The following is a 19796-nucleotide window of genomic DNA, read 5'->3' as shown; positions in this document are numbered from 1 at the left end:
TAAACAATAGTGGACAATATTTTCAACTCATTAGTTCATTTTATTTATTCATGTTCTCATTTATTTATTGGCTTGCTCAATGTTATTCATATCCCAGGAGTCATAGTATCTGATATTCTGGTAGAATATACAAGTTTATGCCATAGTGAGTGTGTCATAAAAGAGCTTGAGTGTCTTGTAGCTATACAGTCGATTCTTGTCATTTGCAGTAGTTATGTTCTATAAGGTCATTTCAAACACTGAATTGGTGAATCACGAACCAGTTTTCCTACAGGGAAAACAGGATCACATTTCTGATGACTTTTGGTCAACATTTTTGCCAACCATTCAGTGCATAGCAGTGTTTTATGTGTGTTTCCATTTAAAAACACCCTGACATATATTTTGACTCATGAACATTGAACTTGTGGCTGGTCCAATGGTAGTGGGTTATCAGAACTTATTAACATTAGTGCCACTTAAGTTGGTATACAACCCCCCACTGCTAAATTTGACTGGCAAAAAAAAAAAAAAAAAAAAAAAAAGTTGAACTTGTGGCCAGTAGCACTGTAACGCATGCTTGAACAAAGCTTATCTAGCCTGTGTATGTTCTCCATATCACACTTAAAGAACACTAGACGGAACTTCAGCAGTATACTTGGGGTTGTTAAAAGACAGACTTTAGCCAAATTACATTTAAAGGAGTTTAGCTGATTAATGAAGGATTTGTGAATTGGGCAGCCCCAGAATCACAGCAGATTCAGAGACACCCCAGGGGTGCCTCATGGTCAGAACAAATTTGTAGGCAAAACAAGTAAAGGGACATACAGAAATCAGAAGAGCGGTGCAGAAACAGCTGGATCGGTTAGATCTCGGCGTTTGCCTTATTCGAACACAACCTGAACAGTCACAGGATATGAGTGGTTGCATTATGGCTACTGGGATTGGCCAAGACTCGGCATTTGCTACAGGCGCATATTCCTAAGTTAGGTTTTCAATCTTGTTTACCTATGAAGTTCGGTTGCAGTTCATCCACAAAGACGCAAATGTAGAAGTACAGAGCCTTTATCGGTGAAATCACCAATAAAAACACAAAAATATTTAAAAAGATGGCACTAAATAGAGTGCAGATGAACACTTAATTACGGTGTGGCGGTTGAAACAAGAAGGCAGACTTCAGCTGGGAGTACATACATCGGGCAACTCAAAATTTTCACCACTTTGCTCATGTCTGCAAGTAACTAGAAAAACACTGCGAATATTCATTTTGAGGTTACAAATAAATTTTAGCAAGTTGGCAAGTTTCAAATAAGGGACCCATGAATAGTGAGGGTCTCCAGTAACAGTGTTCTCATAAAGAAGTCATCATCGAACACACCATCATATTACGGATGAATCTAGGCATTATCTTCCTCTCAAAATAGAGTCATTCTGAGAAGTTCTGTATTTCTGTTTAAACAAGATTTAATATGATACGTTTCAAGCCCTGTATGGTACTGGGAACACAGCAAACAAAACTGATACAGCTTCCCTCTCCCCCATAGATAACAGTCACTCACTTTTCTCCATTCTTTCTCATCTTTCCTGATTTCTGTCATTCCCCCAAATACTTTGAAACCCAGGCAATTGAATGTACAGAGAGACCTGGCACAGCTTTTACTAGCTGGAAAAATAAAGATTTCAATGTGTGGACAACTTTGGGAGGACCCTGATGGTGTCCAGGGCATGCGACGTCCATTTTCTTCACTTGGTTTCTAGAGTGACAGCCTGAGTGAGAGAGTAAGCATGTGCAACTCCAGAAGGCTCAAACTTTTAACAGGTCCATGGTTTCCCCAGGCCACATCTGTTGATTCATTCATTTAGCCATTCTTTCAACTACATAACGTCTATCAAGTCCATACTTTGCAGTAGACTCTGTGCTAAATCCTGGGAATACAACTGTGAACAAAATGTAACCCAGCTTTTAGCAGTTAAACTCCTCTTCTTGAGAATTGTCTTGCAGCACCTCATTACTTGGATGCATTCAGTTTTTCTCCTACTAAGAAATACTTAGTGTCTCAGGAGGAGAAAACTTATGAATGCTACAATCCCAGTTTGCATTGTTATTCCCCACTCCCTAACCCACAGGTTAGGGTTCTTCCTAAACCATTCTGATAATGTCTCTGAATATTTTTGCAGCGTATTTTCTCACAGATTAACCACATACAAGCCACACTTTCCCTTTAGTGCCAGTTTCATGTAGCCTTCCTCCTTTTTAAATTGGCACATCTTTGTGTATAAAAATAATGTTGCCGGAACCTCTTACCGTGGTATCATTAGCTCTACGATAAAACCACTAAGAGGCTGCAGATCATTCTAACACACACATTGTATTAAGTTAGATGTTCCATTTCAGGTACTTTTATTTAGATGACTTTTTGTGTTTTTGGCTGAAGTTAATTAGTTGAGACAGCATTTTCATGTATATCTATATTTCTGTATCTACATCTGTTTCTGTATTTAAATCTATTCCTTCTGATATATCTTTATATCTTGTATCGCTTTTAGGGCCTAATATATTTGCCACTGAATACAATGAACAGATCAAACAAGGAACTTAATCATTTATCCTTCAGTTTCTGTGTCTGTCATGTGGACTTCTCAAGTCACAAAGGTACATTTATAGCCAAGACCATAAAGATGGGAGAAGAGCAAATACGAGAACTAAATAAGAGAAAGGTAGATGGAACTATTAAGAAGGAAGATACAGTGAATAAAAACAGGGAAAGAATCAGTAGAAACTCAAATAGATAACTTTACATTTAGAGGTACCCACATTGAAATAAAAGTGGGACTGTGTAAACCAAAATCAAATATAAATGCCCTTTGATTAGCAACTATTTAGGATTACTCATCTACAAATTTTTTAGAGTATATTTGAGTTTCTTAGTTTGAGAATAGCTAACACTTGTTAAGTACTTGCTATGTGCTGGACACATCCATGCTTTACATGTTTGAACTCATGTATTTATATTTTCTTATTATTTTATTTGTTTTCAAATTAGGAAACAAGTGTGGCAGAGGCTAAATAACTTGTCTAAGATCACAAAGTCCTTAAAGATGAACCTAGATTTCAAACCCAGGCAGCTTGACTCCAAAGCAGTACTGCCTCTGAGTAGAAGTCATAAGAAAGTTTTCAGATTACCCTTGCAGTTACCAGTGAGACCCTGGGCATCACACAATATGCAAACGAACGTGGTTTCCTTTTTAGATTCAGACTGATAATGCATCATCAACTCATCGGCTAAGATTTTCTTCTTTGGGAACATGTACGAACTGTTTGATTGAAGGATACATAATAAATTCTAAATCTCTGGGCTTTAGAACAGCACAGATAATATAGATTGAATGCTTGAGGAAATGTTCCTGAAAACAGTGAACAGGAAGAAGGGGATAACCCCTACAACCGTAACAGTTGCCTGCATATTCTTTTGTCAAAACTGTAGACATGCTCATGGCTTTGCAGTTTTCTACATGCAATGTGAGCAAAGTTTGATCTTGCAGAAATAGTACCAACTGATCTTTGAAACTTGCCTGTAAACTCTCATTTATGAAGTCTGGAAAGTCTCCAGTGCCAGCCAGATTTAATTGAAGAAGGAAATATTTTTGTTTAAAGTAGTATTCACACTCAGCCAGAAGTTCTTGCCATGCTCCTTTTTTTTTTTTAACTCTAGAAGAAAAACCTTTGCCATATTTTAAAGCTAAATATATAAGACATTATAAGCTGAAAAATATGTGCATAACCCTAAATTTTCATCTTATCTGTCTAATCTCAAAGGTTTTGTCTCCTATGGTGTATCAGCACTGTCCTGCTTACTAACATTGAAGTATTTAAGCACTCAGGTGTAAGTATCTGGTGAAGAGCCTTAAATAACTAGATAAACAGTGAAGCTGCCAACCTAAAGTAATCTTACACTTAGGGGGTGAGTGGCCCAGGAAATGTGCTCTTTGTCATTTTGACTTGGGTTTGAAAATGGACCTGGGCTGCATTCCAGCTCAAAGAACCATTCACTTCCAAAGACTCCTAAATTGTCCCAAGGAGCTCATTTTGGCAGTGGATTATTTGTGTTTGGCTGGGCATCCTAATAGCAGAAGCTGTCTGCTCTGGCAAGCAAGGGCTATGGCAGCATTTAAAATTACCATCCCCAGTGTTTTTTCTTGATGAGGTTATTTTTCAGAAAAGCAGTCCCCCAACCCCCATTTCAAAAGTGACACTATGCAAGTGTTGTGCAAGTGTTTTCTTGAGCTCATAGTTTCCTATGGCCGGATGACGTGTTTTACCATATCAGAGGCAAATTTTAAACAAATGCTAAGCAGCACCAGATGTCTCTCAAAACCAAAGCTTTCCTGTTGATATCTTCACCTTTTCCTGTACCACAGGTCACAGTTATTGGTTGTCAAGGGCTAAGTAAGAATGTGAGATTTTCGATTTAAAAGTAAGAGCAATAAAGAGTTTCTGAAAGATTTTGTTTTAGAGGCCATAGAGGGTAGTACTTGAAGGGGTCAGTCCTTATTAATCTGCACTACTGTCTGACACTAGAGAAGACCAAGTTTTGGTTACCATTGGTTGGAAGCTAGCATAGTGTCAGACACATTGTAGATACCCAAATGTTACTTGAATACACAAAAGAAGGTCTAACTCAGAATTAAGTGATGCTTCATTATATCAGATGAGTCCAAAATTAAATACACAAGAAGATCCACAGAAATGAAGGAAGAAAATATTAGAACTTCTATTTATTTTTATTTCATTTGTATATATATTAGCAATATATTATATTACCACAATATTACACACGGATAATTTAACACAAATGAATAGACATGTATTTAATGTGCTTATTGAAAATAGTTTTACTATTAGGAGGGTATCATCAAAGTCCTGTTTCACCACATTATCACCCCAAAATTAGTCTCCTGTAAACGCCGATGGAATTTACTTAATTTTTGAAAGAACATGGTAGGTATAATATGAATAGACTTCTATCATTTAAGGAACGAGAGAGGAAAATACTAGTGCTAAGAGCCAGATATTTAATCTGTGGCTAAGAACCAGATATCTACCTCACAGGATTGTTGTTTGCTCACAACAATCTTTTAATCACAGCAGTCTTTCCTGTTGCTCACTGCAGCCTCAAACTCCAGGACTCAAGCAATCCTCCCACCTCAGCTTCCTGAGTAGCTGGGGCTATAGGTGTACACCACAATACCCAGCCAATTGTTAAACTGTTTGTAGAGATAGAGTCTCACTGTGTTGTCTAGGCTGCTCTGGAACTCCTGGGCTAAAGCACTTGGCCTCCAGAAGTGCTGAATGATAGGCATGAGTCACTGTGTCTGGCCATAATATTTATCTTTTTAACACTCATGGGATTAGGAGTGATGGCCCATTTTTCAGTCCTAATATTAGTAATTTATGTCTTCTCTCTTTCGTCTTGATTAGCCCGGTTAGGAGTTTAGCAATTTTGTTGCTGATTTCAAGAGTAGGCTTTTGATTTTGTTGATTTTCTCTATCGTTTTCCTATTTTCAATTTTATTGATTTCTCTTATTTTCTCTGCATCTGCTTACTTTGTAATTAATTTGCTCTTTTTAATGCAATGTCCTAAAGTGGAAGCTTAGATTACTGAGTTTAGATTTTTCTTCTTTTCTACTATATGCATTTAGTGTTATATGTTTTCCTCTAGGCACTGCTTTTGCTGCATCTCACAAATTTGATGGGTTGTATTTTCATTTTTATTTAGTTAAAAATATTTCCTATTTCTCTTGAGATTTTTCCTTTAACCCGTGTGTTATTCAGAAGTGTATTGCTTAATCACTAAATACTTTGAGATTTTCCAGCAATCTTTCTGCTACTCATTTCTAATTTAATCCCACTGTGATCTGAGAGCAGACTTTGTGACTTCTATTCTTTTAAATTTGTTAAGGTATGTTTTCCGGCCCAAGATGTAGTCTATCTTGGTGAATGTTTAATATGAGCTCTATAAGAATGTGTATTCTGCTGTTGTTGTTGTTGGATTAAGTAGTCTATAGATGTCAATTATATACAGTTGTATGGTAGTACACTTCAGTTCAATTATATTCTGCCTGCTGGATCTGCCAATTATGGATAAAGGGGTGTTGAAGTCTCCGAGTACAATAATGAATTTGTCTATTTCTCCTTGCAGTTCTGTCAATTTTTGCCTCATAGATTTTCGCACTCTACTGCTAGGCACTTTATTACTATGTAATGCCCCTCTTTATCCTTAGTAATTTTCCTTATTCTGATATCCATTTTGTCTGAAATTAATATAGCTTCTCCAGCTATATTTTGATTAGTGTTAGCATGGTATATCTTTCTGCATCTCTTTACTTTTACTCTGTGTTTTCACATTTAAACTGAGTTTCACGTAGCCAAGATATAGTTGGTTCTTTTTTTTATCCAGTCTTGTTCTTTAATTGATGCATTTAAACTATTCACATTTAAAGTGATCATTAATATAGTTGGATTGATATCTACCACATTTGTAATATTTTTACTTCTTTGCCCTTAGTCTTTGTTTTCTTATTGGTTTTGCTTTGGTCTTCCACTCCTAGCTTTCTCTAGTTTTAGTTAAACATTTTATATTATTTAATTTTCTTTCACTCTTAGCATATCAATTAAAAAATTTTTCTGTAGTGATTGTTCTAGAGTTTGGTGTATACATTTATATCCTCTCAAATAACACTATGCTGCTTCAAATAACATGATACTGATGGGTAGTGCTGTTACACTTTCAAATAACCCTATACTGCTTCATGGGTAGTGCAGTTACCTTATAACAGATTATTCCCAATTCCTTCCTCCCATTTCTTATAACATTGCTGTCATTCATTTCCCTTATCCACAAGCTATAATCGTGAATGACATTGTTGTTATTATTATTTAAAACAAAGACTGTTATCTTTTAAGTCAACTAAGAATAAGAAAAATAAAAGGTTTTATTTTATCTTTATGTGTTCCTTCTCTCTAGTTCTTTATGTAGAGCTGGATTTTTAACGTATATCATTTGCCTTCTCATTGAAAACTTTTAACATTTCTTGCAAGGCAGGTCTACTGTTTTGAACATTAAGTGAAACATTGTTATACATATATATTTATAAAAATAAAGTTATTCACAGTTCTGGGTTTCAGTGTTCATCAAGTTGCCAACGTAAAAAATTACTGATGTTTCATGCAGATGTCTAAACTCAATATGCTCAAATTTAAGAGTGATATGAATAATTTACTATTGCAAAAAAGTAAAGATGTCACATGCATTATTGTAAATACTGTGTTGATTTCTGATTACCTCCAGACCTGTAACTTACAATGAAAAGAAGGCAGGAATATAGATGTTCAGCACCACAGGAAAATGATACTTCATTATGTAAAGTTGTATTGCATTCATGCTATCCAAAAAGGATTTCATTCATATTAATTAATGTGCCTTTTATCTAAGCATTTTTATCACTCAAATTCTCTTTGCACTCAAAAGCAGTGTCTGTCACAACCCACCATCCTTCATGTCACTTGGGCATGACAAACACAGAGTAACAGATGTGGAGCTTTTCCCTGGGGCTTGAAAAAGCATTAGTTGTAAAAGCAGATATTTAGAGTTAGAGGCTCTGTTGTACCAGAGTGGAGAACCAGATCTCTAGTAACAGAGATACCTACATGTTCACATGTTCTTTAATACATTTATTTTCGCATGTGTTTATTATATATGGGCCCTCTAAAGAGCTGGGCTCAGAACATAGGTCTTTTTCTCCTATGTTTTCTTAAGAAAAAAATTAAAAAACCTCAGCCAAAATTACCTTCATTAACAATAGACCTCCTTTCCAAGAAGAAACATACACCTTTATGTAGTCTGATCATTTGTTTACAGCATTCATTGTTGATTTAGTATCTTACTTTTTTAATGACTTTACCTGTTTAACAAGCATGAAAAGCATCAGTTTCTAAGCTCAATCAAATGCTGTTTCTCTGGTCACACAACAAAAAATAATTTCTTTCCTCTTCCTTCTGAACTCCTTTACCATTCATTTCAATCACTTCTGAGGTAATGAACATAGTCTGCCCTCCATTACAGTGATTTGAGTGTATCACCTTTCCATTTCCATTCATTCAGTTAACAAATATTTATTGCGCACAAAACAAAGTGCCAAGCCCTATGAAGCCAAGGTAAATAATTTAGGTTGTGACTCCTTGAAGACAGGTGGATATGCCTGATGTTTGCATTGCCCAGGCTTGCTTGCAGGTGACATCCATAACTGTTAAAGGCGATGTGCCAGGAAATTCAGTATGCCTGATCTTCAACTGATAAAACTTCAAAATTTTACCTGCTAATTTTGAGAGTATAATGGGAAATTTGAAGTGCAATTGAATGACATCTGTCTAGCAATTTAATCTAAGGAATAACGATAATGGTAACAATATGAAATCATTAGGATCTCTGTGGTCATCTTTGCACTTTTTCCTCCTAGGATTTCCAGACTGTATTACCGTCATTTGAGCTCTTCTCAAAGTATGGAAAACTATATTCGAAAGCTGGAGAGATTGTATAAAGGTATGACTTTTTGCTAAGGAGTACTTCAAAAAGTATATTAAGTAACACTTAAAAATCTAATGGAGTTGGCCCGGCGCGGTGGCTCACGCCTGTAATCTCAGCACTTTGGGAGGCGGAGGTGGATGGATCACGAGGTCCAGAGATCGAGACCACCCTGGCCAACGCGGTGAAACCCCGTCTCTACTAAAAATACAAAAAATTAGCTGGGCAAGGTGGAGCGTGCCTGTAATCCCAGCTACTTGGGAGGCTGAGGGAGGAGAATTGCCTGAACCCAGGAGGCGGAAGTTGCGATGAGCCGAGATCACGCCATTGCACTCCAGCCTGGGTAACAAGAGCGAAACTCCGTATCAAAAAAAAAAAAAAAAAAAAAACTAATGGGGTTGACTTAACTAACAAGCATTTGAAAAAACATGCTATAATAATATTTGTATGTAATAAGACTCCATAAATTTCTTTCACTCTACTGTAATGGTTTTCAACATTTAAAAGATAATGAATATTACTTTTCAGATTTCTTCTCCAAAATGAACCAAGAATGCATTAAAAAATATAAACTTAAAAATCTAAAATACTCTTTTTTTTTGAGACAGAATCTTGCCCTGTTGCCCAGGCTGGAGTGAGTGGCATGATCTCGGCTCACTGCAACCTCTGCCTCTCAGGTTCAAGTGATTCTCCTGCCTCGGCCTCCAGAGTCTCTGGGACTACAGGCCGCACCACCATGCCTGGCTAATTTTTGTATTTTTAGTAGAGATGATGTTTCACCGTGTTGGCCAGGCTGCTCTCAAACTCCTGGCCTCAAGTGATCTGCCCGCCTCAGCCTCCCAAAGTGCCGGTATTACAGGCATGAGCCACCATGCCCAGCCCTTAGATACCCTTTATCTTTAATTAATACAATAAATACTTTTACACAATACAGTGAAAAAATACTGTTGGTGCCCCAAAGCTGAAATACTTCTCAGTGCTGTGTTGATACAGTATCATTTCAAATACTATATTGAATAATGTACATTGAAGTATGAATTATCTTACAATACCAAAGAAACAGAGTCTAGAATTCTGATTATCAATGTTTAGAAGATGTATAAGAACAAAGATAAGCATATAAAATTCAAAAACAAAAAATAAGCTCTCAAGGAATATTGTATTGGATTCCGAAGGCATTTTAGAATAGAGCAGTGGTTACAACTGAAGTGTGTCTAATAGGAGGTATTGTGACATTTTCAGCCAAATTTAAGGAATGTATTGGGTAAAGACAGCAAAGATCACTGCAGTTGAAGGAAAGGGGCAGAAACGAGAAATCGTGCTAGTTAGAATACCCTACCTATCCCCTCAGACCAAGAACCAAGAAGAAAGAAGTAGGCTGTTAGAAAGAACCCGAAATAGGTTCAGGCAAAGTCCTTCGATTTTTTTTTCTTTTTTTGAGACGGAGTTTTGCTCTTGTTACCCAGGCTGGAGTGCAATGGCGCAATCTCGGCTCACCGCAACCTCCGCCTCCTGGGTTCAGGCAATTCTCCTGCCTCGGCCTCCTGAGTAGCTGGGATTACAGGCATGCACCACCATGCCCAGCTAATATTTTGTAGAGATGGGGTTTCACCATGTTGACCAGGATGGTTTCGATCTCTTGACCTCGTGATCCACCGGCCTCGGCCTCCCAAAGTGCTGGGATTACAGGCTTGAGCCACCGCGCCCGGCCCAGTTCCTTCGATTTTATGTTCATCTTTCCTCTCTACCCACTGAGTCCTTCAACTTGGAAGTTACTATGTTAAATGCAGATGCTAATGTGTACTTTGTAGCTACTCCGAAGGAATACATGAGGGGGAATATGAAATATTCTGAGCTAATTGAAAATGTATATATACTACCCAGTGGAATTGCTGTTTCAAAGGTTTATAAAGTGTCATTACCCATTGGAGTATTTGAGAGCCAGCGTATGAAGTAGTCTAAATAAAATGTCTCACATTTGTGTGTGCGGTCAGCTTTTAACTCAAAGATGTATCAATCCTCTTTATGATGATGAAAGATTGAAAATAACTTGAACACTCATTAATATATGTTAGATAAATAATAACACATATAAGGCAGTACCGTGCAGACACACTAAAATGTTATAAATCATTACCTATTAATTTTTTTAAATGCCTACAATATATTTCTAGGAAAAGAAGGCTGGATTCAAAGTACGCTGTGTAGTCTTATTTCACTTAAAAATACATATATATGTGTATATACATACATATATACATGTGTATATGTATAAAAACACACTTGTGCCGGGCGTGTTGGCTCACGCCTATAATCCCAGCACTTTGGGAGGCCGAGGCGGGTGGATCACGAGGTCAGGAGATTGAGACCATCCTGGTCAACATGGTGAAACCCCGTCGCTACTAAAAATACAAAAAAGCAGCTGGGCACGGTGGCGCGTGCCTGCAATCCCAGCTACTCAGGAGGCTGAGGCAGGAGAATTGACTGAACCCAGGAGGCGGAGGTTGCGGTGAGCCGAGATCGCGCCATTGCACTCCAGCCTGGGTAACAAGAGCGGAACTCCGCCAAAAAAAAAAAAAAAAAAAAAACACTTGCACACATAATATATTTAATATATATATACATTTGTATGTTCCAAAAATGTTAATGGTGGTTATCTCTGGGTGGTGAGATTGAGTATTTTTTGTAGGATACTGCTTTTTATTTCTATTTTTTGATGTTTTAATGCAACCAGACAAAATTAAAGTATTAGAACACTCCAGTAGGGACTGTTGGCTCTACTCTCTCAATTACAAAAACATCTTGACTTTATTCTACTTAATCATAATAATTTAGAGGCAATTATCTTTTTTCCGAAGATGAAATAATTACTCGCTAAATTATTTATATAGAAAGACAAAGATGAGTAACAAATGGTGTACATTATTTTTAATTAAAAAGAATGTGGAATACAAAGACACAAGTATGTTACCGGATTTTTTAATGTTTGCTAACTCTTCTTCTGGATTTATAACAATTTTGTGAATTGACGATATTATAAAAACGTCGTCTCCGTTTCTTTGATAGGAAATGAATGTGTAATGTCTAGTGTTTAATTTTGGTAAGTGAAGGGTAGCAGCCTTAGCTGAGGCTGTCCTATTCAGATTTAATTTAACCAAATACAGCAAAGTGCTTCTTCTCTTCGTGAAAAAGGCCAAGATGGGGACACTTGTACCAAACTGTTGAATACAGATGCTGTAGTAATTTTTAGAGCTATCTATTTGATTGCTTCAGCTTCAAGGTAGTTCATCACTTCACTGTAATTCACCCGACATTGCCTTTTACACCCAATACTACATTTTCCCATCAGTTCGATTAGAAATAGTGATGCCTTTATCAGATTAATCTTTCTTTCCTTTAGCATGCCTGAGTTTAGGATAAACAGTGCCTGTACCTAGCTTTTGTTATTAATGCACTAAGATTTAAACCACTGAAAAATACACAGAACTAGCTCTTCAACACACACATATTGTAAAATCTACTGTCTGACTAGGATAACATTACTTCTTTTAGTGTCTTTAATTTGTCTTTTTAAGTGGTCACTATTTGTAACCTTCAATAGTTCCCCAAAAACAGTTTGGTCTAAATCAGAATGTGCTACATCCTGTCAGAGTGCTTTGCCATCCTTTCAGCTTCCATTATCTTTCCAGGCAGAGTCTCTTTAAACATTGCTGTGGAGAAAAGTTAGCAAGATAAGGTGAAAATCATCGGTTGTAATTTTATGAATTGGATAGTGTACTCAATTCAGTCTGGCATCAATGTGAGTTTTCTGGCATTACGTGCTGCTCAGTTTCCTCCAGTTCTTTGCAAATGGACTTTGAGCCAGGCTGTCTTTCTGCTCAAAAGTGGCTCAATTTTGAGGGCCAGTGAGGTGAATTTTAATTAAACTATTTGTTCGGTTTGAAAAACAATGTGCTTTTTCTCCTTTTCCATAGGAATTTGGCATATGAACAACTCAGCTTAAAAAAGAAAAAAAGAAAAGAAAATGAAAAATAAGTACAGTTAGCACCTGGATTGGGAAAGGAGTTAAATGCCATTGTCTTTTTCCAGAGGGTATAAGATCTTAGCAACTGCGTAAGGAAACAAAAATTTCTATGAGGGGAGAGTAAGAGTTAAGCATATAAGTTAATGTGTGCCTGTTAGGAGTTAAAATTTAGTTTAATAAGAAAAAATCTTAAATGTCGTCTTTCAGTTTGGCATTATGTGAACTTACAACCCTTTTAAGTTGTGGCGTAGTAAATTGGCAGAGGAAAAAAATAAAGATATCTTTAGTATCTTTCTCTTGGTTCAATTGTATTTGACTAAAAATGTTATAACCACCCCACCTACCTGTTTGAAGGTGTTTTGCTGTGGTTTTTCCATAATGGGGGCAGCTTTGCTAGCTATTCCTTACGTCTAGTGGCACACATAATTAAGATTGGCTTTTTTTGCTTTTGTTTGTGTTTTTTTTTTTTTTTTTTTTTTTTTAGAGACAGGGTCTCACTCTGTTGCCCAGGCTGGAATGCAGTGATGTGATCATAGCTCACTGCAACTTTGAACTCCTGGGCTCAAGTGATCCACATGCCTCAGCCTTTTGAGTAGTTGGGACTACAGGTACACACCCCCCATGCCCGGTTAGTTTTTTAAATTTTTTGTAGAAGTGGGATCTTGCTATGTTTCCCAGATGAGATCATGGTTGTTCATGAAGATCTGCAGTAGCGTAGATGCAGAACAGAGAACAGGGCTAAAAATGAGTCAAGTCTGGGGCTGTGACGTCTTGACATTAACTAAACAAAAGCTGAGAGAGGAAGACTAAGAGGATTAAGGAATTCGTATTTTCTGAGGTTCCTGTTCTTCTTTCATTTTACTATTTTGTTTTTAGAAAACAGAAGACAAAATATAGAACTGAGATTAAGGTGTGAAGTGAGTGTGAACAGAAGACCCCACTGCCTGGAGTCCTGGATTCTTCAATGCTGATGAGTGACCTTGATTCCCTTAATCTCTGCAGTTTTTCTCTCTTATATGTCAGAAGAAACTGAAACCATCTGCCTTTTAAACCTCAACTGTTCTTAATGGAAAACACAGATGAAGATCCTGTAGGAAATGTACTTACTATGATTCAGTAAACTATAAAATTTTGCAGCTCTAGTCATGAATTAATTACTCTGTGTGTGTGTGTGTGCGCATGTGCGTGTGTGTGTGCATGCGTGTGTGTGTGCATGTGCGTGTGTGTGTGTGTTAGAAATCTCTTTAGATTTTTCAGCCTTTTCAAACAAATACTTACACTTGAGTCTTTTACCTCTGAGAATGTCTATCACAATCACAGCCCCTGGTGACCAACAGTGCCATAAATGTTTCCACCCAGTACCCATATTCTGACCCCATCACCCAGGTCAGCGTGATGAGACCAGTGTTGGGTACCCAAATTAAGGGCACCTAACACGTAAGTAGGATGATGAATGGTCAATTGTGTAAAATAGTTCAGCATAAAAGCTCTGCCCTGAGGGACATAATGACGCATTAGACCAATTAGAAACCCCTCAGACTGTTGAACTTGGGACACGCAGATGCAACAGACGCAGACCAGTGAGTGTGGGAGCAGAAACACAGGCACTCTCAAATAGAGAAGACCTTTCCAAGTCTCTGCTGCCAAGGGAGCAAAGAGATAACCTAGCTGCCAGGACTTTGTCAGATCCTGCATGACTCTAAACTGTAGTTGGTTTCCAAAAAGCTGGGCTTTTGTGAGGTTCCTGTTTTTTATGCGATGCTTAGATTTTCCTGGAATCCTTGGAAGTTAATTCAACATTTGAGATTCCTGTATCCTTTTATCCCACCCCATGTGTAGCCTTACACTAAAACTTCCTGCTAGATGTAGCCTAAGGGAATGTTTGTTTCCTGCACCCGAAGAGAATAACACTAAACTTACTGCATATGATTTGGGGGTTGGATCCAATGATAGAACACAGGGACGGGAAATGTGATTCATTCATCATAAAAGCTTTAATTTAAAACTGATGGTCAGTGAAATCCAGACTCTGGGAAACGTTATAGGCCAAATGACCTCAACAAATAAATTACAAAACTGAAGGAAAAAAAGGAACCTATTAAAAAGACATTATCAATCTCTGTGTGTGTGTACAGTTTTGGGCTCCTGATTTAAATAAACAAATTGTAAAAGAAAAGATCTTTTGAAACAATTAGAAGTTTCAACACTGATTGAGTATTGGTGGTATAAAAGGATTATTGGTGTTTTTTGTTTTTTGTTTAAGGTGTCATATGGTATTGTTTTGGTCTACAAAGCTGTAGAGATGTTGAAATAGTTACCGATTCCATGATACGATGTCTGGGGTTTCATCTGAAAGTCAAAGAAGTGAGTGGAAATACATATACTCCCCATCTTATAATGGGTTATGTCCCAGTGAATCCATTGTAAATTGGAAATATCATAAGTTAAAAGTGCATTTAGTACAACTAACTCAACAAACAGCTTAGTTTAGCTTCAACTTCCTTAAATATGCCCAGAACACAGACATTAGCCTATAGTTGGGCAAAATCATTTAACACAAAGCCTATTTTATAATAGAGTGTTGAAAAGCCCATGTAATTTATCGAATACTGTGCTAAAAGTGAAAAACCAAATAATTGCATGCATACTCAAAGTATAGTTTTACTGAATTCATTGTAAACCAAAATGGATCTGAAATACGTCTCTTTTTTGTTTTTTCTGCAATAGAGTCTTATTCTGTCACCCAGGCTGGAGTGCAGTGGCATGATCTCAGCTCACTGCAAACTCTACCTCCCAGGCTCAAGCGATCCTGCCACCTCAACCTCCCAAGTAGCTGGAACCACAGGCGTGCACCACCATGCCTGGCTGAATTTTTTGTACTTTTGATAGACACAGGGTTTTACTGTGTTGCCCAGGCTGGTCTTGAACTCCTGAGCTCAAGCCATCTGCCTGCCTCAGCCTCCCAAAGTACTGGGATTACAGGCTTGAGCCACTGAACCCAGCCTTGAGATGAGTTTCAAATAATTTAGTTTGTTTGGCCAAGGTTAAGAACACGCCCTTGACAGTGGACCTGTCACAGAGATCCTGACAACATGTGCCCAAAGTGGTCAAGCTACACCTTCGTTTTATACATTTTAAAGAGAACTAAGACATCAAGAAATAAATATAAGATGTACATTGGTTCAGTCTGGAAAGGCAGGACAACTCAAACTTGAAATGTGAGGGTAGGAGGTGGGAGGATTTGAGGGATGTTTCCAGGTCATAGATGGATTCAAAGATTTTCCAACTGGCAATTGTTTCAAAGAATTTAACTAAAGACCTAGAATCCATAGAAGACAGTATCTGGGTTAAAATAAGGGAGGGGACCAAGGTTTTCATTATGCAGATGAAGCCTCTAGGTGGCAGACGTCAGAGAGCATAGATTGTAAATGTTTCTTATCTAACTTAAAAAAGTACCAGACTCAGTAAATTATCTCCTGGATCAGTGAAAAGACCTGAAAAAAAAATTCTCTACAGAATGTAGATTTTCCCCACAAGAGACAGCTTTGTAGGGCCATTTCAAAATATGCCCAAAAAATATATTTTAGGGTAAAATATCTCAATTTCTTTAAAGGCCTGGTATTTGTCATGTGATGCTTTATTACAGTCAGGCTGGAACTTGTTGTCTTATGCTGCAAAAAGTCTGAAGATCTCTGTTTTAATGTTAATACCGGTCAGTAGTGCCTGGATTTCAAGGGGAAAAGGGTATAATGAAGCATGTCCAACTCTCTGTGCCTCGTCCCCACTCCCAAATCCCATCATGGCCTGAACTGGTTTTTCTTTCCTTTTTTTTTTTTTTTTTGTTAATGAATGAGAGGTTCTTATGTTGCTCAGGTTGGCCTTGAACTCATAGTCTCGCCTCCTCAAGCGCCGGGACAACTGGCCCGAGCCACCGCGGCTCCCTGAACTGGTTTTTCAAGTTAACTTTGAAATATGCTTGGCCAAGAGGAGGGGTCCATTTAGATGTTTGGGACGTGCTTAGAATTTTATTTTTAGTTTACAGCATATTACTTTAGGAACACTCTTACACTGCTGGTGGGAGTGTAAATTAGTTAAATCATTGTGGAAGACAGTGTGGCGATTTCTCAAGGATCTGGAAATAGAAATTCCATTTGACCCAGCAATCCCATTACTGAGTATATACCCAAAGGACTATAAATCATTCTATTATAAAGACACATGCCCATATATGTTCATTGCAGCCCTATGTACAACAGCAAAGACCTGGAACCAACCCAAATGCCCATCAATGATAGACTGGACAAAGAAAATGTGGCACATACACACCATGGAATACTATGCAGCCATAAAAAACAATGAGTTCCTGTCCTTTATAGGGACTTGGATGAATCTGGAAACCATCATTCTCAGCAAACTGACAGAAGAACAGAAAACCAAACACGACATGTTCTCACTCATAGGCAGATGTTGAATAATGAGAACACGTGAACTCAGGGACAGGAGCATCACACACTGGAGGCAGTTGGGGGTGGCTAGGGGAGGGACAGTGGGGGGTGGGGAGGGATAACATGGGGAGAAATGCTGGATATAGATGAAGGGGGAATAGAGGCAGCAAACCACCTGGTTATGCTACCACCCTGCATGACCTGCACATGTACCCCAGAACCTAAGGTAAAATATAAAAAAAATCTTATTTTTAGTTTACAGCATATTGCTTTTGTACTATCATAAAGTAAAAAAATCATGAGTTAGCCATCAAAAATAGAGGACCATCTGTATATATAAAGATTAATGAAGAATTGTTTATTGTTAAAACTGATTGGCTATATGAAGATTTATCATACAATTTTGTATACTTTTGTAAGGTTTCGGTTGTTTCTAAACTTAAATGATTTATCATCTTCATTGGATTGTGAAGCCATTTTCTCCCATAGGTTTGTATAAATGGCGAACATGACCCCAAACTGAACCCAGATATGAATAGCCTTCATTGATTTCATAGACTCTGACCTCTGTTCTTCCAGAGAAGGTGTTACTCAGGTTAAAACTTCTATGCATTCTATTGTTCAGAATGTGAGTTTGATTTGCATGAGACTCAAGTTTTTGAATGCTTAAGGTTCTTTATAACTAGTGTATGTAAGTAATATCATTGTTCATAACCACTATCTACCTCTCCCTCTGGGCACACATAAGTTGATAACTATATGTGATATATTACTAACATATATAGTTGATAACTATATAGGATAACTATAGAGGTGTCCAGATGGGTCAAAACTGCCTTTGCATTAAGGTGAGAGAAAACCAAGATTAAATCTTATTAGAAAATATAATTGGGGAAAGCAGTTTGTCTCTTTCTTCTGGAGAACTACTAGACTACATCAACTTATATACTATTTATTTTCTGTGTTCTCAATCTGAGCTACTTAAAATTAGTGAGATATTATTGAGGGAACGTGTTCTCTTTCCCGGTCCACAAGGGGGAGCATTTTAAGGGCAAGAACTCCCCAGCGCCATGCCCTTCTCCCATCTCTCTCCATCCAGGAGATTTAATGGTTTATGTTTGAACTTCATGGGTGCAGGAAGAAACTAAGAGTCAGTCACTCCAGCGGAAGTTCTAAGGAACTGCTTTCATTGGCCAGGGGTCTTAGAGAAGGTGGGGGTTCCTCCCAAGTTAAAAGTCCCCTTCTTCCACACCCCTTCAGACTCCATGTTTGGGTCCCCTTCCATGAACACTCCCTTTGTGGAAGCCATCTTTCTCTCTCCTGGATTTCCCATCTGGGGTCCCCTTCCACACTCTCTCATGGAAGCCGGTCTTCCCCTCCTAAATTTCATCTCTCTATTCCCTTTCACTCAGTGTGGAAGCTGCTTTCCTCTGCTGGATTCCATCTTTCTGGATTCTCTCACTCAGTGTGAGGGTTAGCTGTTTCTTTCTCTCTCCTTCTCCTGTTTCTCTCTCTACCTAAATAAATCACTTTCTGTAAACACTTTTGAGTCTGGCATTTACTGTGCACTGTGCCGTGGTCCCCCTCTCATTCTTGAGAGGGTAGGAGACCAAGAATCTGGGGAAACATCCTCTCAGGGGAGCTGAGGGCACCCTGAACCCCTGAACCCAAATATAACTATATTTGACCAAAACTGGTAATACCTTGATCTTATTCTCCAGACTTGATTCTGAATGAATTACTGACCACTAAAAACACTAAGAGCACCACTGTGGATGTTTAAAGGCATATACCTTGAGTCTTCAGAATTAGATGCTCAGTTCTCCTGAAATCAAAAGTCACATCAGCTTTGCTGTCGTTAATCAGATAATACCTTTCTTCTCCACTACTCTAACTTCTTCGAGGGTAAAAATTGTCATTCTTGATAAATGCCCTATACCCAACATCTAACAGAGAGTACCTGGCACAAAGTGAAATCCATTGCATGTGTTAATGATAAATAAAAAAGTTCAAAAAGTGTTTCAATAGAAGCTATAAAATAGCAAATAAGCAAAGTCATTCCCATAAAATATCATTTCTCATTTGAATTCATGCATTGTGACCTGTTATTTTTAACTAGTCTCACTAATTTATAGTTACCTATGATTTAGATGTAGACTGTGATGTACACTAAGTGGGTTGATCCTGAGATCAGGCTATGATTGCTGCTTGGGTAAAGTGCTCCTTTTGGGAAATAAATCATCTTTCATATCTGTAAACTTTAGTATAATTGGCTATTTATACAAAATATTGTTGTGGTTGTCAACTCAAGATTGTATTCTCATCTGGCGGTGTTATGAATCTTGTTATTTTATCCCCGTTTTGCTCTGGTTTTTCACATTTATGGCCTACCTGTTACAGCCGCGTGGTATCCATTTCTGTGCTAATGTCATCTTATTTATTTTTTTAAAACCTCGGCTCTTCTTTTAACTTTGCCCTGATTTTCTCTTCCATTTTATTTTTTCTTCCATTTTAAGCTGGCTCAAAGCCTTTGAGGAACAAGCGGAACAATAATTTGCTAAATTATATGAACTTATTGGAGTATTGCTGGATCAGAATTCACTTGGTCCAAGTTACAGGTTTTAATAAACCAAAGGATACATTTTTATTGAAAATCGAGTGAATGACTGAACAAATTGCTGGGGAATGCTGTTTAGGTTGTTCCATTTTTCATGAATTAAATTCTACTTTGCTACTGTCTCTGAGCTTATTTAAAACCACAATTC

At 37.7% G+C, this 19796-nt stretch overlaps 1 protein-coding gene across 11 annotated transcripts in view; it reads left to right on the top strand.

Moving 5' to 3' along the window:
- Positions 1-8580, top strand: part of LOC144580351 (spermatogenesis-associated protein 17-like) — a 150917-nt gene extending 142337 nt beyond the window's left edge. For all 11 annotated transcript variants that reach the window (XM_078356559.1, XM_078356556.1, XM_078356558.1 and 8 more), the window contains one exon: positions 8498-8580. The gene's annotated coding sequence lies outside the window, so the exon portion shown is untranslated. The remainder of the gene's footprint in view (positions 1-8497) is intronic.
- The last annotated feature ends 11216 nt before the right edge of the window (positions 8581-19796 follow it).

This window comes from Callithrix jacchus, chromosome 19 (genome assembly GCF_049354715.1).
Source record: "Callithrix jacchus isolate 240 chromosome 19, calJac240_pri, whole genome shotgun sequence".
In the NCBI taxonomy this organism is placed as follows: Eukaryota; Metazoa; Chordata; class Mammalia; order Primates; family Cebidae; genus Callithrix; species Callithrix jacchus.
Note: the sequence above shows the minus strand (reverse complement) of the source record. Positions and strands in the feature narration are given on the sequence as shown.